This window comes from Myotis daubentonii, chromosome 1 (genome assembly GCF_963259705.1).
Source record: "Myotis daubentonii chromosome 1, mMyoDau2.1, whole genome shotgun sequence".
NCBI lineage: Eukaryota > Metazoa > Chordata > Mammalia > Chiroptera > Vespertilionidae > Myotis > Myotis daubentonii.
In genome coordinates this window covers 83,809,437-83,832,704 of record NC_081840.1, presented here as the reverse complement: position 1 = coordinate 83,832,704, position 23,268 = coordinate 83,809,437, and the positions used below count along the sequence as shown (strand labels likewise).

The window sequence follows — 23,268 nt, the reverse complement described above, 5'->3', positions numbered from 1 at the left end:
TTTTTTTTGAAATAAGCCTGTAATGCTGTGAACTTCACTCTGAAGAATACTTTCACTATGTCCCACTGGTTTTTGACTTGTTGTGTCTTCATTTTCATTTTTTTCCAGGTAATTTTTTAATTTATTTTTTATCTCATTGGTAATCTATTCACTGTTTAATAACATGCTATTTAGCCTCCATGTGTTTGAATGATTTTGAATTATTTATTATAATTGATTTCTAGTTTCATGGCATAGTGATCTGAGAAAATCCTTGATATGATTTCTTTTTGAATTTTTTAAGAATTATTTTATGTTCTAACATGTGGTCTATCTTTGAAAATGTTCCATGTGCACTTGAGAAGAATGTGTATTCTGCTTTTTTGGGATGAATTGTTTTGGAAATATCAATTAAATCCATCCAATTTAGTATGTAATTTAAAGTCACTATTTCCTTGTTGATTTTTTTTTTCTGACTAATGTATCCATTGTGGACAGTTGGGTGTTAAAATCCCTTACTATGACTTTATTGCTGTGAATCTCTACCTTAATGTCCATATGTCTATATATATAGGGTACATATATGTTGACCAGGGTTATATCCTCTTTTTGGATCAATCACTTTAGTATTATGTAGTTGCCTTCTTTGTCTCTCACTAAGGCCTTTGTTTTGAATTCTATTTTGTCAAATATGAGAATTGTTACCCCAGCCCTGTTTGTTTCTATTTCCATGGAATTTTTTTCTATTCCTTCTTTTTCAGGCTGTGTGTATCCTTTATTCTGAGGTGGATCTCTTGAAAACAACATAAATATGGGTCATGTTTACTTATCCATTCAGCTACCCTATGTCTTTTGATTGGCGCATTTAAGCCACTTACATTTAAGGTTATTATTGATAGGTACTTATTTATTGGCATTTTTTTCTTTATACCTATATTCCTCTCTCCTTTTATTTCTTCTCCTCTTAAAGCAGTCTCTTTAACATTTCTTGTAATACTATTTTGGTGGTAATGAACTCTTTTACCTTTTTTGGAGGAGGCAGGACAGCTCTTTATTTTGTTTTCAATTTTAAATGATAGCCTTGCTAGGTAGAGTAGTCTTGATTGCAGGTCCTTGCTTTTCATCACTTTGAATATTTCATGCCATTCCCTTCTGGCCTATAGTGTTTCTATTGAGAAATCAGGTGGAAGCCTTATGAAACTCCCTTGTAGGTAACTAACTCTCTCTCTCTTGCTGCCTTTAAGATTGTCTCTTTGTCTTTTACCTTTGCCATTTTAATTATATTTTTTTTTTGGTGTGAGTCCTTTTGGGTTTATCTTGATTGGGATTTCTGTGCTTCCTGAACTTGTGTGACTTTTTCCTTCACCAGTTTAGGGAAGTTTTTGCCATTATTTCTTCAAACAAGTTCTCTATCCCTTTCTCACTATCTTCTCCTTCTGGTACTCCTATGATGCAGATGTTATTAAGCTTGATGTTGTCCTGGATGTTTCTTAGACTTCCATTTTTTTTAGGCCTCTTTTCCTTTTTATGTTCTGCTTGTGTGCTTATTTTTATCTTATCGTGTAATTTGCTGACTTGATCCTCTGCTTCATTTAACCTGCTGCTGATTCCTTCTAGTGTATTCAGTTCATATACTGTATTCATTTCTGACTGGTTCTTTTTCATGGCTTAAATGCTGTTTTTAATGCTTACTATCACTTTGTCTAAGTTCTTACTGAGATCACCCATTCTTCTCTTAAGGTCCTTGAGCATCCTTATAACCATTGTTTTGAATTCTACATCTGATAGTTTTGTCACTTCCATTTCATTTAATTATTTTTCTGGGTTCTTTTGTTTGGGGAATTTTTCTCTGTTTCTTCATTTAATCTCTGTCTCTCCATTTTGTCATCTGCTGTGACTACAAAATGTGTTATGATGGCTTTATAATGAAGGTGTCTTATTGGGCTCAGTGGGACAGTCTTCCAGATCACTTGAGCTCAATGCACCAGAATGTTACTTGTGGTTTATGTGCACCCCCATGTTTTATTTCAGTCTTAAATGCTCTTTACCCATTCATGCATGGAGGGAGTTGACCTTTCAGGCTGGATGACTATAAAGGTAAACATCAATCCATATATGAGATGCTTTGAAAGACTTCCCCCTGAGGTGGAGTTGTTCCCAACAGGGTCTGATAAAATCCCCCTTTGGGTGTGCCATATGTGTAGCAACTTTGGTCAAGCTCTGGTGTGGTCTGAATACCATCATTGGTTGTCTTGGTTTTGGGTCCACTTGGGTGAAATTTGGGTACAGTTTGCTTTCAGATGTTGTGTATAACCATCCTTTGGCTACCTGTCTATAGCTACCATATTGTTCACTGTTTGTTTAACTTTTTATGCTTCTACTGGACCTCAGTGTGCATGGGAGTGGCCAATCTTTGTAAACAAGTGGACCTCCTCCAGCTTAAAGCTATGGGCAGATGTGTAAAAGAACCCAGGCTCCCTGAGATCCTCCTCCACAAGTCAACTATTCCGCCTCCCTCTGAGGTTGCCTGGTCCCTCCAGAGCTTTCCAAAGAAAGACTGTAAGATGAGTCCAGCCTAGCCACAATGTACTGCCACTTCCACAGGTTGAGATTTTGGTCCGGCAGGACAACCAGGGTCAGGAAGATAGGTCTAGTAGGTCCCCTACTTGGGGATCATACAGTCAGGCACTCGATGAGGGAAAAGTGGTCCCTGCCTCAAAGCCACATCCCTCAGTCTCTGACAGAGTCTCCAACTCTAGTTCCCTATAGGAGGGTTCACTGCAGGTTCAAGTTGGGTTCACATCTGCAAGTGCAAGCTCAGCCTCCAGGCTCAAAGGGTTAAATTAAGGTTCTCCTGTTGGGAATGATGCTGGCCCAGCCCACAGGAGAGGACTAAGCATTTCATCCTCGTTTCAGATAATAGCCTCTCAGAGTCTCACACTTTGTATGTCCTGTTTTGAGCCACTCTCCCTTTCTCCCATGGAACTGTGTATAGTGGGTTTATCCAGGACTTATCATGGCTGAGCATGCAGCCACTAGGGGTGGTGTCTGCAAGCCTATATGAGGGATGAAAGCACTTCTTTCCCTTCCTGGGGTAGCCTGGACTGAACTCATAGGGGAGATTGGATTTACCACCCAGCAATGTAGGCACACAGCCCAGGACTCACACATCTGGCTCCTGGACATAAGCCTCCTTAGCAGACAAGGAATGAAAATTCTAACTCTTTGTAGCTCCCTGGTTCCCTCCATCCCTCCGCACTACAGAACCAAGCAGTACAGGGCAGTACTCCAATCTCTCCATGTGGCTGGTTTCAGCAGATAGGGCTGAATGTTCCAGCTCCTCATGGCTCCCTCCCACCATGGAACCCTGCAGGACTGGGCAGGCTAAGTGCTAAACACGAGTCGGCGAGGGGCACCAGCTGTGTGTTTGAGGTAGGGAGATCAGCCCTCTTTCCCAAGTTATACAGTTTAGTCACTATCTAAGTCTCCATAAAAAGGATCACAGAAAAGAAGAGGGTCCCTTAAAGTCACTGCTGGGTGTGGCCAGCAGACCATCTCCACAGGACCTGAGTTAGGCAGCATGGCCTGGCTGGCAGTGGTAGTCTGAAAGGTGAACTTCCCGCCCATCCTTATGTGCTTCTTCTGTAATTGTTGGTTATAAAATTTCAGTTTAGCTAGCTATCAGTTGGCCTGGAGCAGATGGGTTCAACTTCTACCTACTATATAGACATCTTGGAATCTCTGAGATTTCTTAAGCTTAATTCTTTCTTTCTTTTTAAACCTAATTATACAAAAACTTTCAAATTCTACCTTTTGCCTTTCCAGTTTCATCCATTCCCATGAAAACATGGCCATAAAGTCTATGCTCCTGACATACTTCACTTCCCATCTCTCTTAGGACATATCATAGGCATTGTTATATATAAAAAATAACAGCAGGTGTTTTTGAAGAAAAACAAAATAAAAATAAATAATAAAAATCCAACTCTTTTACTTTTAGCCCTGGAAACGTGAGTAAATGACTGACTCTCTTCTAATCTTAGATTCTGCATGGAAATATTAGCACATATCACAGAGTTGTTAAGATTACATAAGAAGATATATAAAACTCTAAGTGACAGGTATTATTAATAAATTTTAGCTTCTATTATTATTATCAATTACTCTATATTTTATTATTTCTTCTTTTCTCTCAATTTCTTCAGCTAAAAAAATAAACATATTCTTAAGATTAATTTCAAATACCACCTGTTCAGTGATATTTCTTGACTTCTCCCAGCTTAGTAGTGTTCTTCTTTTCCAACATTTAAAAAATTATCCTAATATAGTAACTTTTTCATAGAGATCAAGTTTATCTGCTTATCTGTCTCACAACTAGATACCTTAATATTTTTGTACCCTGCTTAGCTCAGAGCCTTGACTATAAGAGAACTTCAATAAATATATAAATGTTTGATTGAAGAAATCACTAATAAATAAAGTATAAAATGTGCTCTTTATACCTTCCTCTATATGCCTTCTTCTGGAGCAATTAACTTCTACATACAACCAAAAACCCACTAAAAATATGGAACTAATTCTGTTACTATAAGTGGAGAATAAAGAGGTTCTAATTCAGAAAATTTGCATCAGGTCCGACTTACTATTTGGTTCCCTTTAATGGTGTGTATCAATTTTAGCTTTTCTTGTTCCTGTGAACAAGTTCCTGCCTTAAACTTTAATTCCATAGTGAAGAATTTGCACTGTTTCAGCTAAGATGTGATCTAAAATCTTATATTGATAGCCCACATTATACTGCAATTCTTCTACGTTAGAAGCTCTATCTAGTTGTCTCTATTCTAACTATGAAAGGAGTCCTAGCATCCCTGGAATTCCAGACTGGTGTCTAGTTCCTATCTGCCTATAACCATTTTTGTATGCTGTGAATAGTCAAATGTCGGGCAGAACTTTATATAAATATGGCTTCTTAACTGGATAGCTAACTGTTATATATCCAAACTTCTTACCAGCTCCTAGAACTCACTTTCTTCTGACTACCCTGTTTCATTCCAGTGAACTTGTCTGATTTTTATTCCAGAGTTCCTAGACTAATTTCCCCCTGTTTTTTTCTTCTGCTTCTCCTAATTCAGTTAGTTCAACTTTTGGAAATGTCTTTCTCAAACATATTCACACTTTCTCCCCCGCCCTCCTTCCAATCTAAGGCCACTTAGGTCAGAAAAAGCTCCTTTTCCTTTTTTTATTTTATATGTAAATCAAAACAGATGGTAATCGTGTCCGCTAAACATCTATTGAGCATTTAAAGTAAAATTAGACAAACGGATGAGTCACTTCCTTGCTATCTATCTAAACACCCTTGGAAGTGCCAATGAGTCTGAGAATCCAGAAGTAGCCATCTTTATATTTAAAATTATCAGTTAAAACTACTTTTCATTAAAGAATTAGAAAGAGACTATCTAAATCCTGATTGTTTCTCATTTACCTCAAACCCTTAAAGAAAGGCCCTACAAGTAAATTGTTTCATTTGCTCAGGAATATCTCTGCCCTCTAAACTGATGCAAGACTAAGATCTCCTTCTTAGTAACTCTTGGAAAGAGTATGCAAACAGGATTGATTTTTCCCCTAGGGAAGAGGAGCCAGTGGCAATGATTTTCTCTTTGGTAATCTCTCCTTCACTCCTGGATAAAGATGTAACAGATGTGGCCAGGAAGTTATTATGTAAATGTATACTCACATGGTTAAAAAGAAGGTACATAAAATGAAGAGTACACCATAAGAAATGAGGTCAAATTGCTAAGGTAGGAAGAACAAAGATGGTTTTTATAGGAAAAGCTAGCAATATGGATGAGATGATGGTTGATTTAGGCAGCTGACACTAGCTCACATTTATATCACCTATTTGAAAGGGGCAAAAAGAACAAGAATCAACTAGATTAGTTTTGAATGTTAGCTATACTATTAAGTACTTATGACTAATAAATATTTCAGCATTCAGAGACCAAATTTAAATTAATTATGTATTTGGGTCATATTTATTTTTACTCATTTGTATATATTTAGCTCAGTATCCTATAGAGATAAATTATAAGGTTCTTCAAAATGATTATTAAGTGTTGATAATTTAAATATGTTAGAAAATTTTACTCAATTCTGAAAAATCATATCATTAAATAATTTCTGTTCAAAATAGTCTTATGTAATCTGGAAGAATTCAAGACTTTAATTAGCTTTACAACAAACTAAAAAAAAAAAAAATGTCTCATGGGTCTTATCTCCAAATACTAGTTTTTTTTGTTTGTTATTTACTTGAGTAAGTTATGGTGTGGGCCTATAAGAGATTAGGCTTGGGATATTATGTCATTTTACTTTCCAGTGCCTAGAAGAAAATTGCTCCAGTTAAATTAATACAAAAATTAGAAAGTTTCCATTTTTCAAAGTTAGATGTAGTCAATCCATATATGGACTATAAATGTCTTACATTAAAAATATGAAATATATTAAAATTTACGTTGTGTTCAATACAAAAAAACAATTTAAAGAAATTATATTGAAATGACTGCTGACAAGAGAAAACTAGAACAATCTCTCCACCCTTGCTTAGTGACAATAATATATGAGATATTGGTGAAACCAGCAGTTTACTTATCAGTTCTAATTTCTGAGTTAATTCTAAATATAACCTTCAAAAACAAAAGAGCTTGATTATAGTAAAACCATTGACAGAAGAAAATGTGTTAAGAAACATAATTAAATATGATGTTTCTGAACAAGATTAAAAAACTCATGCTCTTTTAAAATGCATTTAACATTTTTCTATGATATATAGATTTTTTTTAAATTAACTTTTACTAAATGGATAATTTCATTATCTGACAGACAGACAAAGAATATCTGCTCCTATTAAAAATTAAATCACCATCTAGTGGAGATTTCTTTAAACAACATAAAAATGGTACCTAGAATTCATCAAGGTCATTTTAGTAAATGTTACATTTCATAGAAGTGTATGTCTGCTGTTTCCTTTTATTTTGGGAGAGAGTTATCTATTAACCTTTAACCTCAGATTGTATATTTAGCTCTCTAACCATTAAATGGTTGAGTCCCTTAGAATTAGGTGGTTTTGGTGAGTTCTAAATGAATCCTTAGTATAGGTAGACTACTAACAGAAAGGAATCATTTAATTTTTAAACATCTTTAGATATTAACATTTTGTCACTTCCTACTGTTGATGACACCAATATTTGTACATAATATATTTAAAGCATACAGAAGGCCAAGAGACAATTACAACTATTCTACCTTTTTCTCATTTCTATGGCTCTCCCATAACTCGCAGTCTAAATTCATTAATGCAGTGGATTTTGTAGGGAGCCAAACTCTAGATATTTTAGTCCTGATAAGGCCCAGGTCCTCATTTCCAAGTATCCATAGAACATCCCTATTTAGAGGCCCCACAAACACCTCTAACTCAATATGACCAGGATTCAATTCATTAATTATTTTCCATCCCAAACATTTCCCCTTCTCCTATGTTTTCAACTTATTTTAAAGGAATCACCTTACTCCCAGACAAGGAAGTAGAAAATATAGTAGGATCAGTAACAAATCTCTCTCATAACTACTTCTCCCTCTTTTAAGACACTATTGGTATTATCTAATATTAAGTTCTCACTTCCTCACACTAACACAAGTGCATTTCCCTATAAATGAGCTTAAACCATCTTCTACCCTGTTGTCATATTAAACTTCCTAAGGTACAGCTCTGATCATTTCAGAAGACTTTTCAAACACCTTCAAAATCTCTATTGGGAAAGTATCTTTAAGACTCCAAGGCAGCAAAATCTCAGACATATGTCTTAGCAATATCTTCACCAACACAGCTCCTAGGACAATGGAAACTAAAGAGAAAGTAAACAAATGGGACTACATCAAAATAAGAAGCTTCTGCACAGCAAAAGAAACCATCAACAAAACAACAAGGAAGCCCACTGTATGGGAGAACATATTTGCCAATGTTATCACCAATAAGGGTTTAATCTCCAACATGTACAGGGAACTTAACAAAAGGAAGATAAACAATCCAATCAAAAAATGCGCAAAGGACCTAAATAGACACTTTTTGACAGAGGACATACAGAAGGCCAAGAGACATATGAAAACATGCTCAAAGTCATTACAATTAGGTACTGTCTCACACCTGTCAGAATGGCTATCATCAGCAAATCAACAAAGGACAAGTGCCGGAGAGGATGTGGAGAAAAAGGAACCCTCATGCACTGCTGGTGGGGATGCAGAATGCACAACCACTGTGAAAAACAGTATGGAGCTTCCTCAAAAGGCTAAAAATGGAACTCCCATTTGACCCAGTAATCCCACTTCTAGGACTATATCCTAAGAAATCAGAAACACCAATCAGAAAGAATATATGCACCCTTATGTTCATAGCACCATAATTTACCATAGCTAAGATTTGGAAACAGCCTAATTTCCCATCAGCAGATGAGTGGATTAAAACCAGTGGTACATCTACACAATGGAATACTATGCTGCTATAAAAAAGAAGGAACTTTTACTGTCCAACCTCAGGGGGAAGGCAGGGGAGGGACGGGTAAGAGATCAACCAAAGGACTTGTATGCATACATATTAGCAAAACCAATGGACAAGAACACTGGGGAGGTGGGGGCTTGTCTTGGGGGTGGGAGTGGCCGGGGAGGGGGAAAAAGAGACATATGTAATACTTTAAACAAAAAATAAATAAATAAAATAAACAGCACATTGAGATACAAACAAAACAAAACAAAAAGATTGACCTTTGAATGTGAGGACATTCTGAACATTAATGTGAAGTGAATTCTAAAGGAACCTAGAGTGTTTAAGAACTAGTATATAGTCTGATGTGCCTAGAGGGTAGACAAGACAGAGAGACAGAGATCTAACAGCAAGCTTAGATTTTTCCTTCTACTTTATTTACCTCAAATGTCTTCATGCTAGATTTTCATGTGTCCCACCTAGCTCAAATGCTGCTTTCTTGAAAACATTCTATCTGTTGCCACCAATATGAAGTAATCATTCCTTTCTACAAGCATGAGCTGTATCCCTGAATACTCTGTAATGTCTTGTGTACATGCTTCATGCTCATGATGGTGCAGTGAGGTATCTGTAGGGATAATGTGCATCAGGTTCATTTTGTTCATTCCTCAAAACAACCTTTTACATAAAAAAATTAAAATGCAATCATTTCAAATGATGCAATAAATAACCATCCTTGTAGGACAGAAATTAATAATCACATAAGTCTACTCTAAGGTAAAACTGAGACTAAAAAATCTCAAAATATTTTAGCATAATTGAAAAAATGTACAGAAATATGAAAGAAAAGAAAACTTTGTATAAATCATACATTTCAGCAATAAACTCATTAGAAACTTTTCTTTAGGTTTCCACTGGTCATAATTTATTATAGGTTGTTGAATGAACCTTTAAAGAATTAAATTCAGATTAGAAAAAAAGAAATATTTCTGAGTACTAAATTCAATCTAATGTAATAATGATTATCATTATGTACAAAGTATGAAATTTTATCCTTTTGCATTACTTGTTATTCCATTTTTGCTTTTGGGTTTTCCCTGTGTAATAAGTTGGTTTCAATTTTTGGATTGCTTTGTAATAGAATGTTCTTGCTGGGTTAAAATAGTCCTTTCATTATGCTGCAGAGTAATTCAATGTCAGGACTCTTACATTGGAATATGAAGCTATAACTTCTTTTTCACATATAATCAACTCAGTTATCTCAGACTGGACTATTTTGCTTCCACATTTATTAACAGTGCTTGCAGTATTTGGTCTGCTGAAAGAAGATATTCAGATTTATTATTATTATTTTGGTTGATCCAGTTGTTTTTCCTATTTTTACTTTACATTTAGGCCTCCTCATAGTAGGAATCTATACTAATAAAAGGGTAATATAATAATTAGACCAGATAGACCAGATGTCTTCCAGCTGTCCTTCTGAACAAAGCCATGGTAGTGGGGCTGAGGCAGAGGCAGTTAGGGGTGATCAGGCAGACAGGCAGAGTGGTTAGGGGTAATCAGGCTGGCAGGGGAGAGAAGTTAGCAGTGATCAGGCTGGCAGTGGAGAGAAGTTAGGGGTGACAGGCAGGCAGGCAGAGGCAGTTAGGGGTGATCAGGCAGGCAAGCAGAGGCAGTTAGAGGGGATCAGGCAGGCAGGCAGAGTGGTTAGGAGCCATCAGTCCCAGATTGTGAGAGGGATGTCCAGTCAGGCCTAAACTGGCAGTCAGACATCCCCCGAGGGGTCCCAGATTGGAAAGGGTGCAAGTCGTGCTGAGGGACACCCCCACCCCTGCACAAATTTCATGCACTGGGCCTCTAGTATAGTATAATGACTTAACCACCTGTTGTTGCCACATGTAAGTTGAGAGAGAGTAGCTCTGATATTGAGTGCTATTGGGCTTCAGCTTAATAAAGTGAAGGCAGCCAGGAAGAGCTAAAACAATTCAGGATGGAAAACATATATATCATCCATATCCTACTGCAGTGATGGCAAACCTATGACACGTGTGTCAGAGGTGACACGCGAACTCATTTTTTTGGTTGATTTTTCTTTGTTAAATGGCATTTAAATATATAAAATAATTATCAAAAATATGTCTTTGTTTTACTATGGTTGCAAATATCAAAAAATTTCTATATGTGACACTGCACCAGAGTTAAGTTAGGGTTTTTCAAAATGCTGACACGCAGAGCTCAAAAGGTTCGCCATCACTGTCCTACTGCCTTCTCAAATGAGAAAGCATATGTGGAAACACTACAAATTATAAATAACTATCCCAATGCATTCCACAAAATAAACATAAGCTTCCTCCAAATCAGATGAAATTACAGTGTAATGAAACAAGCACTCTATTTGGAAACATAAGATCTAGGTCTGTGACCATCTCCTACAGGAGATGTACTTAACCTCTAGGATCATTATTAAACTCAACAGCTCTCGCTTATTCTTTCTTAGCCTTGGTTCTCCCTTTTGGGGCACAATGTTCTGACTTGTCTTTGAGGAACTCCCCGTCCCTATCTGAGTTCCTGTGTTCAGGGTGGGGCTGACTCCTCTTCCTTTGCACTATTGGTGGGCTTAGGACACAGACTGGCCAACAAGCTCAGTGATATTTCAGCCAAGAACTACAGCTGCAATTATTGAAATAGAAACATTAAGTGTCTGGAGTGGATGGTAGTTGTATTTTCCCTTTGTGGGAAGAATCTACTTGAGAAAAACCAAATGGAACAGATGATGCATTATAGAGAAGACAATTGACCTAGAGCCCTGAGGTTACCATTTGATGCACAGCTGTAACTAGGAAGTGAATGCCTTACACTTTGCAGCATGAGTCAATAAATTACATCTTATATTTAACTACAGTTTTTATGAAAAACTAGAGGACTAGCACGCACGAAATCATGTGCGAGTAGCTTGCTTCCGCTTGCCTCAGCTGGCCAACCTGCCCATCCCCAGGTTTAGCTCTCCGCTGCTAGTAGCTCTTGCCCTGCCCCCTCGAGAGCTGCTGCTCATTTGGTCGTGACGGGCATCACAACCACAGGCTTTTTATGATATAAATAAGCAAAATAATAAAATAAAGAAAAAATAAAATAGTTATCACAACATTTAGCTTAAAACTTTAAAAAATAAATAAATATATATTAGATGTTTAGTAAAGACTAAGTCTATGTATAAAACTAGTTTTAGGTGTATCTGTTTTCTATTAAATTTTTTTTGGTGACATTGGTTAATTAGGATCATATATGTTTCAAGTGTACATTTATATGATTCATAATATGTATTATTTGCCCAACACCTGAAGTCAAACCATTTTCCATCACCATATATTTATCCCTCCATTACCCTCCTGACACCCCACTATCCTTCCTCTGGTAACCACCATATTGTTGTCTGTGTCTATGAGTTTCAGTTTTATATCCCACATATGAGTCTAGCTACATGAGTGTTTTCCAGAAATGCAGAACATTTACAGGAATGCTGGGGTCCAGCCCCAGTGGGTCCAGGGATTCCCAAAGGTGTGGATGGAGTCGGCGAAGAATGTTTTACACAGAGACAGCATTCAGAACTCTCTAGCTTTCCTTAGTCTCCGTGGATCTTCCCTGTGCCTGGCTGAGGCCAGAGAGAAAGATCCCAAGGCAAGCTGAGCCTTTATTTTATAGTGAGAGGTAAACAAGGTAGTGGTTTCCAAAGTTACACTGTTCTTGTGAGTTTCACTTGTTTTTGTTCTTGTGAGTTTCACTTGTTTACACCATGGTTATACTTCCTGCACTTCCTCAGCCCATTAGCTTCCCAGATAAGATCTAGGGAGTGTTATAAGGTCAAGCCTAATTATGCTAAGAGGACTGTGCCCTCTAAGCTGGGAATTGTTTGTGACTTTACCAACAGGTCAGTCCGAGGCTTAACCCTATATCGGCTCCCTACATCTCACCCTTCTTTTATTTTTTAAGCTACTATAATGAGAGTTTTTAAGCTACCATAATGACAGTAAAACTTAAGCATCAAACTTAAGCATCAAGAACAAAACTCTGGCTATTAAAGCAATAACAAAATAATGCCAATGCAAAACCCAAAACATTTTAAAACTTGAACATAACATTTTTAAAACTAGTAATAATAATAAAACAATGGCAATGCAAAACAGCAATAAGTGAGAAATCAAACCACAGTAACATTTTTCTAACAAATGAAAGTTCCTTTTGCCGATTTACTAAGAGTCCTCCGACTTGGTTGAGAGAGTAGCTTTCACTTCTTGCTTTTCTACCATCTGCTGGGCCTCAGTTGTTAACTTCTTCAGCTGACACCAAGTCGGTGGTTTGGTTGTCCTTGTTGATCTGGCTAATGGGTGTCATCACTGGCGACGGGCTTCCTGAAGTGTCAGCACATTGTACGACTGGATCAAAGGGTCCATCAGGGCCACGTTTGATGGTGGTGTCGGTGTCTGGGGAGGAGTCAGCTGTGCCCTCTGGGTCAGCTGATATGGATGATACTGGGGAGGAGGAGGATGAGGCGGAGATGGAGGATAGTAGAGAAAAAGAAGAGAAAGCAAAAGAACTACAAGGCATGGAAGTGTTTAGAAAAAAGAGGAAGAAGAAAGTGAAGAAGGCAGCATCCTGACACAGCCCTTTCCTTCAGCTGCCCCTTTCCCTGTGGTCCAAGGTAGAAATGGGAAACAAGTCCTGTTGCAGTGAGAGGGCAGCTGCTGTCAGCCAAGTCTCTGTCTTTACCTGGGTCGCGATCTGAGCTGGGCCAAGTCTCTTTCTGTTATCTGGGTCCCGATCTGGGCTGGACATGGGAAGCGAGAAGCAGCCATGGGGGCAGGAGACCTTCCTCAGAAGGGGCGAGTGTTCAAGCCCCTGCACAATTGGGGGGGTGAGGATCTGTGCCCCACCTCTGTTGAACCCCAAGTTCTCTCCTACTGGCCCCCGGCTGTGCCTGTCTTAGGTTGCCCCACCCTGTGGGGTCTTACCCGTCTTTGACTACCAGCCATCTCTGGGCCAAGTAGGGTGATGTGAGGTTCAGTTCCGTCTCCTTGGTAGCCTATGCCCCTGTGGCCTCCATGCCCAGCAACTGCCTTGGGATCCCCTCGCCTGCTGGCGGGGCCCCGGCATTGATCACATATCTTGGGAAACCCAGGTTTCTTCTCCAGAGAGGGCCCAGCTTACGCCATTGGACGAGAGACAGATCCATGGTACCAGCCACCGTGACCTCAGCAAGAACAGAGAACTCAGGCAACAGCTGTGGGCCCGGGACAGGGCTTTCTCAGCCCATGATGTCAGGCTCTTGGTACAAGACAACTCCACGTATGGGGCATATACCAGACACTCCCAGTAATGGCAGAAAAGGGAGGTGCCCTTCCTGGAACAGTAGGGTAGGGAGATTCTAGAAAAGGCTGTGTTCAGGAGAGAAGGAGAAAGGCCAAAGAACCAGCAAGCAAGTAGTTAGATTAAGAAAAAAAAGAAAAAGGATAGGAGATGTGGGGCAAAGCTGGGACACATGGACAGACAAAAAGGAGGCACACGTGATCCTTCCAATGGACAGGTGGTTCCAGCTCAGGGCTGCACTGGTCAGGTGTGCTAACTCAGCCTCCCAGGGGTGACGGTCCCCAGGAGGGAGGCAGAGGCTGCTCCTTCTGGAAAGATACAAAACACAACCTCTTCCCCACATCATTACTAGATCTTGTAAAACTCTTGTGTGGTTTGCATCCTTCCACTGGGCTAAGTCGGCAGAGGCTATTGCACAGGAGGCCCAATGCCTTTTGGCTGCTGTACAACCCTCTGCATTGTATTTCCAAAAAATCTAACATATAACATTATTCTCCCCCTTTTTTGTTTTTATAGAAAAGGTTTACATTGATGGAATTCTGACCATATATAAACATACATACTCCTCTGTATTCACAACTTCCCACTTCAACCCCAAAAGCTGTAGCTTCACATTTCTACCGTGAATTGACTCCACCCCCAAGCCTCAGCACCTCAAAAACAAAACCCCAATTTTGAGCCAAACTGTTAGTTTTTCCTTTTGTGTCAAGAGCTAACTTTGATATGTTAAAACTAAGTAAAATGCATTTACTCAATCCAAAACAGGCATTAAAAAGAAAAACCCCAAATGCTCTCTTGTATCCATTTTAAGAGTAGGATTGGCACTTTCCGTTATTACCTGAGTCCTGATCTATCACACCAGGGAGAGCTTGCCAGTCCTGCACTTTCCCTGGGTGGAAAGGCTGCACTGGGGTTAAGGATAAGGCTCCTTGGGCCTGCCTTCTCCCATGCCTCTACATTTACCTTTCCGGCACCTCTCCTTCCTCAGAAAAGCATGGACACACTTGTATAAAACATTCCGTCTGACTGGGTGTAACCTTTACTCCTCTGCTAGCAAGCATATGTGTTCAAGGATCAATACGGAGTCTTTTTTCTTCTAGACTCAGTATGGCACATCTTCTCAATCTAAGTTCTGCACTATCCACCCACTTACCCTACTTATCCTCTATAGGGGGGTCTGCAGCACCCTATGGTGGAGTCCTATCCGTCCCGAGTGCAGGGGGGCTTACCTAGGGGAATCCTGTTCGGGCGCCATATGCTGGGGTCCAGCCCCAGCGGGTCCAGGGATTCCCAAAGGTGTGGATGGAGTCGGCGAAGAATGTTTTACACAGAGACAGCATTCAGAACTCTCTAGCTTTCCTTAGTCTCCGTGGATCTTCCCTGTGCCTGGCTGAGGCCAGAGAGAAAGATCCCAAGGCAAGCTGAGCCTTTATTTTATAGTGAGAGGTAAACAAGGTAGTGGTTTCCAAAGTTACACTGTTCTTGTGAGTTTCACTTGTTTTTGTTCTTGTGAGTTTCACTTGTTTACACCATGGTTATACTTCCTGCACTTCCTCAGCCCATTAGCTTCCCATATAAGATCTAGGGAGTGTTATAAGGTCAAGCCTAATTATGCTAAGAGGACTGTGCCCTCTAAGCTGGGAATTGTTTTTGACTTTACCAACAGGTCAGTCCGAGGCTTAACCCTATATCAGCTCCCTACACAGGAAGTATTAAACATGAAAAAATTTCCTATACACTTTGAAGATTATTTCAATTTTTCTACCTATTATCAAATATTTTCAAATATTTTACCTTATCTAAAACAATTGTTAATATGTGTCTTATGCTTATATGTGGGATCTGAAGAATCTAGTGCTATTTAGAATCTACCTGGATCTCAAGATTTAGGACCTGAGAACTTGACAATCTCAATTTTGGCACTTTTTGTTGATAAATTAGATATTGTCTTTATTTTCCAGGCTTTTTAATTTAAACAAGGCTCCTCACTCTATCTACTTCTCTTTGGTCCAATCTGAGATTGAAATTAAAGGTAATATTGTCTTGCCAAGGCTGGTGTTGCTCAATTGGCCTGCCCACTGAAGGGTCTCAGGTTCCATACTTGGTTAAGAGCATGTGCCTGGTTGCAGGTTTGTTCCCAGCCCTAGTTAGAGTGAGTGTAGGAGGCAACCAATCAATGTGTCTCTCTCACATCAATGTTTCTCTCTCTCTCTCTCTCTCTCTCTCTCTCTCTCTCTCTCTCTCTCTCTCTCTCCTCTCTCATCTTCTCCTCCTCTCTCTCTCCCTTCCACTCTATCTAAAAGCAATAAAAACATATCGTCTAGTGAGGATTTTTTTTAAAAGTAGTATTGTTGTAATGTTGTCTTGTTAGTGTATCCCAACTCTGGTCATTGTTTTGTTTGTATATAAGACTATACTAGAGGAACAGATCAAGCTTACATTCCTGCTGGAGTCTGGTGCTTATAGAACTAATTATTACATAATAAAATCAGAATTTTATTATGTAAAAACAAGACTTAACAAACAGCTCTTTCCTGTTTTTTTCTTTTCATTCTCTCCTTAAAAATTCAGTCCAAAAGCCATTAGGTAGGTCTAAGGATAAAGGCTAAGGGTTGTGGTAGCCCAGCGTAGGCTGTCTCAATAAAGCGGGTTAAGGGAGTGACCCACAGAGAGTGTGAAGCACAGTGAAGTTTCAGAGCCCGATCAGATTGGGGAGGGTATCCCTGCACAAGGCTGGCTGAGCATGAGGAGTTGGTGCCATTTACACTATTATAAAAATCCAAATCAGGTTTAAGTAACTGTAGTGAATAAATAAGTAATATAAAGGCAACATACAAGTTTAGTAACTTGCGTCAGAGTCTCATTTGCCTGGTAATTAGAAAATATTTATAGATAAGCAAAGCGATGGATCCTTCTAGATTGAAATGTCTAAATAGTTTTCTCACTCTCGCTGTGACTACTTGCATGAAAAAACACTTAGACCAAGAGTGGGTCTGGAAGAGCAGCCTCCACAGGTGCTACCCTGGAGAGGACTCAGATGACAGGTGTCATGAGACTTATTTGACATGAAGAGATGGTGCCAACCATGCCATCAATTGTCAATGAGCTACTTGACTATTCCAACATGATATCATACCATACAATGGAGAAATAGGAAGCCAGTGTGTGTATCCTAATAAATTCAATAATACATGACTTATGTCTTCAGATGTATTTAATTTCCTAACATTTTCTGACCATGCCAGAATTTAAATCATTTAGAGAAAGTCATTATGATAATATCTCAGTATCACTGAAGTGGCTTGTCATGCCTTTCCTGAGTTTCACTTAGAAAACAAGAACATCTCTTGAATGATTAAATATTTTGATGCACAATGAATTTGGAAATAAACAATGAACAATCGCCATGGCTGAAACCAAGCCACTGTTCTGTAGTTGGCCTAAAATACCAATGCAAGCCCTGGCCTGTGTTTCTCAGTGGTTAGAGTGTTGACCACCCGTCCCGCGCGCGCGCACGCACACACACACACACACACACACACACACACACACACACAGAAAGTTCGAGGGGTTTGATTCCCCATCAAGGGCATGACCTGGGTTTCAGGTTCGATCCCCAACCCTGTTCAGGGTGCATTCAGAAGGCAACCAATCAATGTTTCTCACTCACAAAGATCTCTCTCTCTCCTCCCTCTCTCTCTCCCCCCCATCCCTCTATCCTTTCCACCTCTCTAAAAATGAATGGGGAAAAAATATCCTTAGGTGAGGATTAACAAAAGCAAAAAACAAAATATATAAACAATTTTAATGTTTATCTGTATGACTGTATGCACCTATGCATTTATGTGCTTCCCAAAGTATATAAACAGTGCTAATCAAGTAGAAGACTTTCAACAAGTGGTTGTATTAACTGAAGAGAACTGAACTCAAGCTTTTAAAAATTTTTTCTTATGGAAGTGCTGCTATTTCACTTATAAGAGGATAGAATAGTCTATATCTTGTTGTGAAATGGACACTAATGTTATTTGTACCTTAGACTTAATATTGGGAGAACACAGCCAGGAATGAAACATTCCTCTCATGATAAATCATATCATATAATACAAGGTTCCAGAGATCCACCTTCCCTTAAATTTTATTATTATTCTATTATTAGATTAACATTGATATGAATGATACTTTCAGAAATCACACTGTATAAACCAGAGCTTTTGCCTCATTTGAAAGCCAGATTGGTTTGATAAATAACTACATGCACATAAAAATGATTTATGCATCAGAATAAAATAAAACCTTAGACATTTTAATATCTCAACAGAATTTATAAATGGGGCAATTTTTACTGCGTATTATCAGTCAATAGGAACAACAGCAGATTCTGGAAGTGAATTCTACAGAATGGTATAACAATTACTGTTATATATCTCAGCAATCTTTTAATAAATAATATGAGTCTTGTTTGCATTTATCAGAGTGATCCCTAAGCAAATACCCATGTGAGGAAGAAACCTTGCATATTTATAAGAGTAAATTTACATATAACTACACATAAAATATTCTGCTCCTTTGTAAAATACTTCTTTATAATTTCCATTAAAATCATCATGTAATTATACCAGAGATACAAACCTAACAAAAATTATGCCAAGCATTATTAGAGGGAGTGCTTTTCAATTTCAAGGGCATCTGTTCTGTGAGAATTTTTTGGTTTCAATTTCTGTTACATAAAAAAAAACACACACATACACAAAGAGAGAGAGGAGAGAAAATGAGGACTTTGTCTCTTGCAAAGGACTATGTTCGAAGGTCGCCCATCAAAATTATTTTTAAACTGTGATGAAAGTCAATATATCATGTATTAAATTGCATATATAACAAATAATAAACAGATATACACAGAAAGAGGGATGTTCTCTTGCAGCCCAGGGGTGTAAAAAGAACTATGTCATAAACACATAACATTGTTGCTGCTTCAACAAATACTCAGTCTTTCACTCAGCAAGCCTTTTGACTGAGTGCTTCCTATGTTTCAGCACTCAGGCTAGATCCTAGGGATACAAAGATGAACTCTTGAATGCCATAGACTCCGCTGCAAGAAAATTACATGGGAAACACTGAAAAGTAAATAACAATTGATTCACAATCTAGGGTACTTAGCCCAGTAACTTAGTCAAGTAAAGACTGAGTCTTGAAGCACAAGTGAGAAGGGCCAAGAAAATGTAGAGGAGAACTCTCTAAGCCAGCGGTTCTCAACCTGTGGGGTGCGACCCCTTTGGCAGTCGAACGACCCTTTCACAGGGGTCGCCTAAGACCATCCTGCATATCAGATATTTACATTATGATTCATAACAGTAGCACCATTACAGTTATGAAGTAGCAACGAAAATAATTTTATGGTTGGGTCACAACATGAGGAACTGTATTTAAAGGGCCAGAAGGTTGAGAACCACTGCTCTAGGCAGAGGGAAAATGTGTTGAAAGGTGTTACAGAGAATAGAACATTATCATGGAACTATAAACAGCTGAGTGTGTCAGGAGCTTCAGGTCAACATGGAAGAGACACAAAGGGGGAGATGGAGAAATGGATGTAGATGCCATTGCGAGGAGCTCAGCTTTTGTTTTGAAGGATCTGGAGCAGTACTGATATATTTTAAGCAGATGATTGTGATATCAAAATTTATGTTTTAGGAAAATTATTCTCCTGAGCAATGGTTCGTTCGCGTGTCTGGACCGTCAGCATCAGCAAATTGGTGCTATCACAGACAAACTATGGACCCAACAGTCCAAGTTCCAGAAAGCCCTTCAGGTGACTCTGATGCACACTGAAGTCTGAAAACCAGAGGCTTTAGAGAATGGCATGGCGGAGGATGTTTCAGTAGAAACATTTCCAGCAACCAGAAATTAAAAATCTGACCCACTTTTTTTATGTTCAAGGAGAATTCTCAGAAAAGGCAGTCCAGGGATGGCCCAGTGACCAAATGGTGCCATCAAGAACACAGACTCCTTCTATCTTTCTACTTCCATCATTATCAGAATGTGGCTTTTGTTCTTAGGGTTACACAAGAACTATTGTACTTCCAGCCTCTATACTGCCATTTCCACAGAGGGGAAGCAGCTTTTGTCTTATGGCGGAATGAAACAAAAACGGGAGCCGCCTCAGGTACTTCTGCCCTCGTCTTATTGGTGAGCCACACCAAGTGCCTCTCCAGCTACAAAGTTGCAAGTGTGGTAAAATGGAATGACTGTCCAGTTAGTAAGCTCTCCTATGAAATGTTTTCATGTAGTGGGTACATATTTTTGTCAACTAAATAACTCCATGAAGTACATACATTCTAAGTTGCCTTTTGTAGTAAGAAGAAAACAAAACTTGAATAGTGAAGTCCTGGTCTCCTTGCTAGATTCTTTATAATCCTCAAATATTAGCCACCTATTAATGCCAGGACCCTCCTCTCAGATCCTTATGAAGGGACATTCCAGATCCTTTAAATATATGGCATTTCACCAGAATGGTATATAGACTGTGTGAATTAATCTCAGAAAATGAAATGATAACACAGAGTTACTTTCAGCATTTTAAACTGATAAGAACAGATACTACACTTGATCTTAGCAAAACGGCCGAGAAGCGATTACTTTCAGCATTTTAGCAACTTGATATGGCCCACATAATGTGGAAATTCTCCCTTTGTATCACCTGCAGGGCTCGCTGAAATCTGCAGTTTCCTCTGGATTAAGGCTGGCTGTCTTACCTTTGTTCTGAACATTGAAAATGCACACAAATACAAACACTTGAATCAGTCATCTTTCTTCACCTGCTTCTCTATAGCCTTTTGCATGACCTTCAAGTATGAGACAAGTACAATTATCTTCATTTATTAGCTAGAGAAGTCATTTTGATGAAAATAAAAGTAATTTACTCTTATAATCTGACATTTGTAAACTGCCAAGCAATGTGCATATTGGTGGAAAGCAAGATTCCCAACTCTTTTCTTTCCACATTTCCTGTGAAGCATATTGTAAGCAATAAGAACTTAAGTTGCTTAATATTAGTTGAGGGCTTGCTTGGAAAAAAATCCCAAAGCCTTGTGTGCCCATCCTGTATCTATCATGGGATCCAAAGATGAGTGGTCCTGGCTTAGGAATTAGGAACAGAGGAGATAGGAGACTCTGAGTAAACACTAATCAAGAAAACAAGCGGCATCATGAATAGTCCCTGCTGAATAAATGCAAGTACCTTAAGAAATATGTTGTCCTGGAAAAAATTCAAAAGCATTTGGGAGACTAAAGCCTCACATGTTTTAATTACACACATACACTGACAGGAGGGATGAACATAAACAACAGCACTAACCATTGCTCTTTAATTAAAATAATGACAATTTTAAAACTTCATATCACTGAGCAAAAGGCAAGAGTACCAACTTTCATTTTGAAATCATTATCAATAGTGTATCACACATTGTCAAACAAACGCACTTTGCTTGCTGTGCAGTCTGCTCCTATTGGCATTTGGCAGTCTGAACACACAGTCATGCTATCTAACACACATATTTCCAAACACAACAAAAGGAGAACAAAACTCTGCAGATTTATTAGAAAATATTAGCAAGCAGTAATATTAGTGGCTCCATTTCATGTGGATTTGGATAAGGGACAAACTCCAGACCTGTTTACTTTTTAAATCATAATTTTAATAATTCTATTTATATCTAATGAGATGTACTTTAACCAGTTATTACATTGAGTGGAAAGATAGAGAGCTTTTCTTCAAAGAATGTTTTATATGCAAATAAATTTGATAAGAAAATAACAACAACAAAACAACAATAAGAAGAAAGGAGAATGCATTATGGATTTTCACCTAATTAAATGAGCCTCTGCTATATATTAAGAACCATATAAATTTGCTGATTTTTGAGCATTTTTGTCTTTCAGAAATTATGATTTTTTATGGCTCAAGCTAATATGTTGTACATTCACATTTACTAGTATACTAATAGATATATATTACTACCCTTAGCTTTTGAACTTTACCAAAGTGATAAATTTGTATGTAGGTATACCAGATTGAAATTGTGGACTATTTCATCTAAAGCCCTCTTTCATTTATTTTTCCACTTCAACAGACTATGCTAAAGGTTCTAAACTTCTCCCAAAGAAGCCTCAGAAACAAAAGATGAACTACTTACCTTTTCCAGGCAGCACACTCCTGGTTTTTATATCCTAGGAGATAAAAGGGACTTCTCATGCAGGGTCAGATACCAGTTAATATACAACATTTTCTCTGACAAGTTAGAAATGATAATAGACTCCCTCTCAGCATTCAAGTAAGTCTAGAAAGAACAAAAAGTGTTTACGCATTAGACAGAAAACATCTCAGGTTAGTGCAAAACCCAAAGAATTCAGGTGTCCAAATTCTTCACCCAGAACTTAAGACAACCCTTTAATAAAAAGAAGAAGCTGAAATGTTGCTCTATTGCACACTACATTTCATGAATTTAAATTGAAAATTACTATATGCTGCTAAGCACTATTTTAAGCAGCAGGCTATGCCCCCCTGATAGTAGAGGGAGTATAACAATACGAAGTAAGGGAAGTAAAGGAGTAAGGAAAACGAAGCCACAAAATCTTGCGTGTTATTTGTCTGGTGATGTTTTTCTGCTCATGGACATGAGTAGAAAGCACTTTCAGAAATCTGTGCAGTGTTGAACTAGGAATGGCATGACATATGGATTTCCCTGACTGGGCCACGCTTGATAGCAATTAATAAAGTTGTGTTATGTGAATGTTTGAAATGGTTCAATTTTGACATTAAACTCATTGAAAAAAAAAGTTTTATTTGAAATTATTTAGCATTTGTGTGGAATGTTGCACTTGTGTATTTCTCCATAGAACCCTTATACAGATATAGCAGTCTTTTTTCCTTCATTTGTAGATTAAAATTTAAAGGCTTTCTTTAAATCAGAAATCCCATCTCTTACCAAACCAGATATCAAAGTTAGAATTTTCAGAGACCAGTCCTATATTGTTTCCTTTTTCAGTAGTAAGCCAAAATGACTAGGTCATTAAAATCTACTCTTTTTAAATCTAATACTCTTGAAAACTATACATTTGTTTTGCTAACTATGAAATGCTTTCTCATCATTTCAAGTGTTTATTTTAGTGTTTTTTGGTAATTGACAATACCTCTGCTACGCTTCCCATTGGCTAATCAGCAGGATATGCAAATTAACCCAACCAAGATGGCGGCTGGCAGCCACGCAGCTGAAGCGAACAGGAGGCTTGCTTGCTCCAGTGATGGAGGAAGCCAAGGTTTCCTGCCTGCTGCGGCCCTGCTCTGAGCTCCACTCTAAGCAACAAAGTTGCAATTATAGAAACTAAACAAACCCCAGATACCTGCT

The 23,268-nt window shown here is 38.4% G+C and overlaps 1 pseudogene; it reads right to left on the bottom strand.

Moving 5' to 3' along the window:
- Window positions 1–20,371: 20,371 nt before the first annotated feature.
- Window positions 20,372–20,497, bottom strand: LOC132222974 (U2 spliceosomal RNA; annotated as a pseudogene).
- Window positions 20,498–23,268: the final 2,771 nt, after the last annotated feature.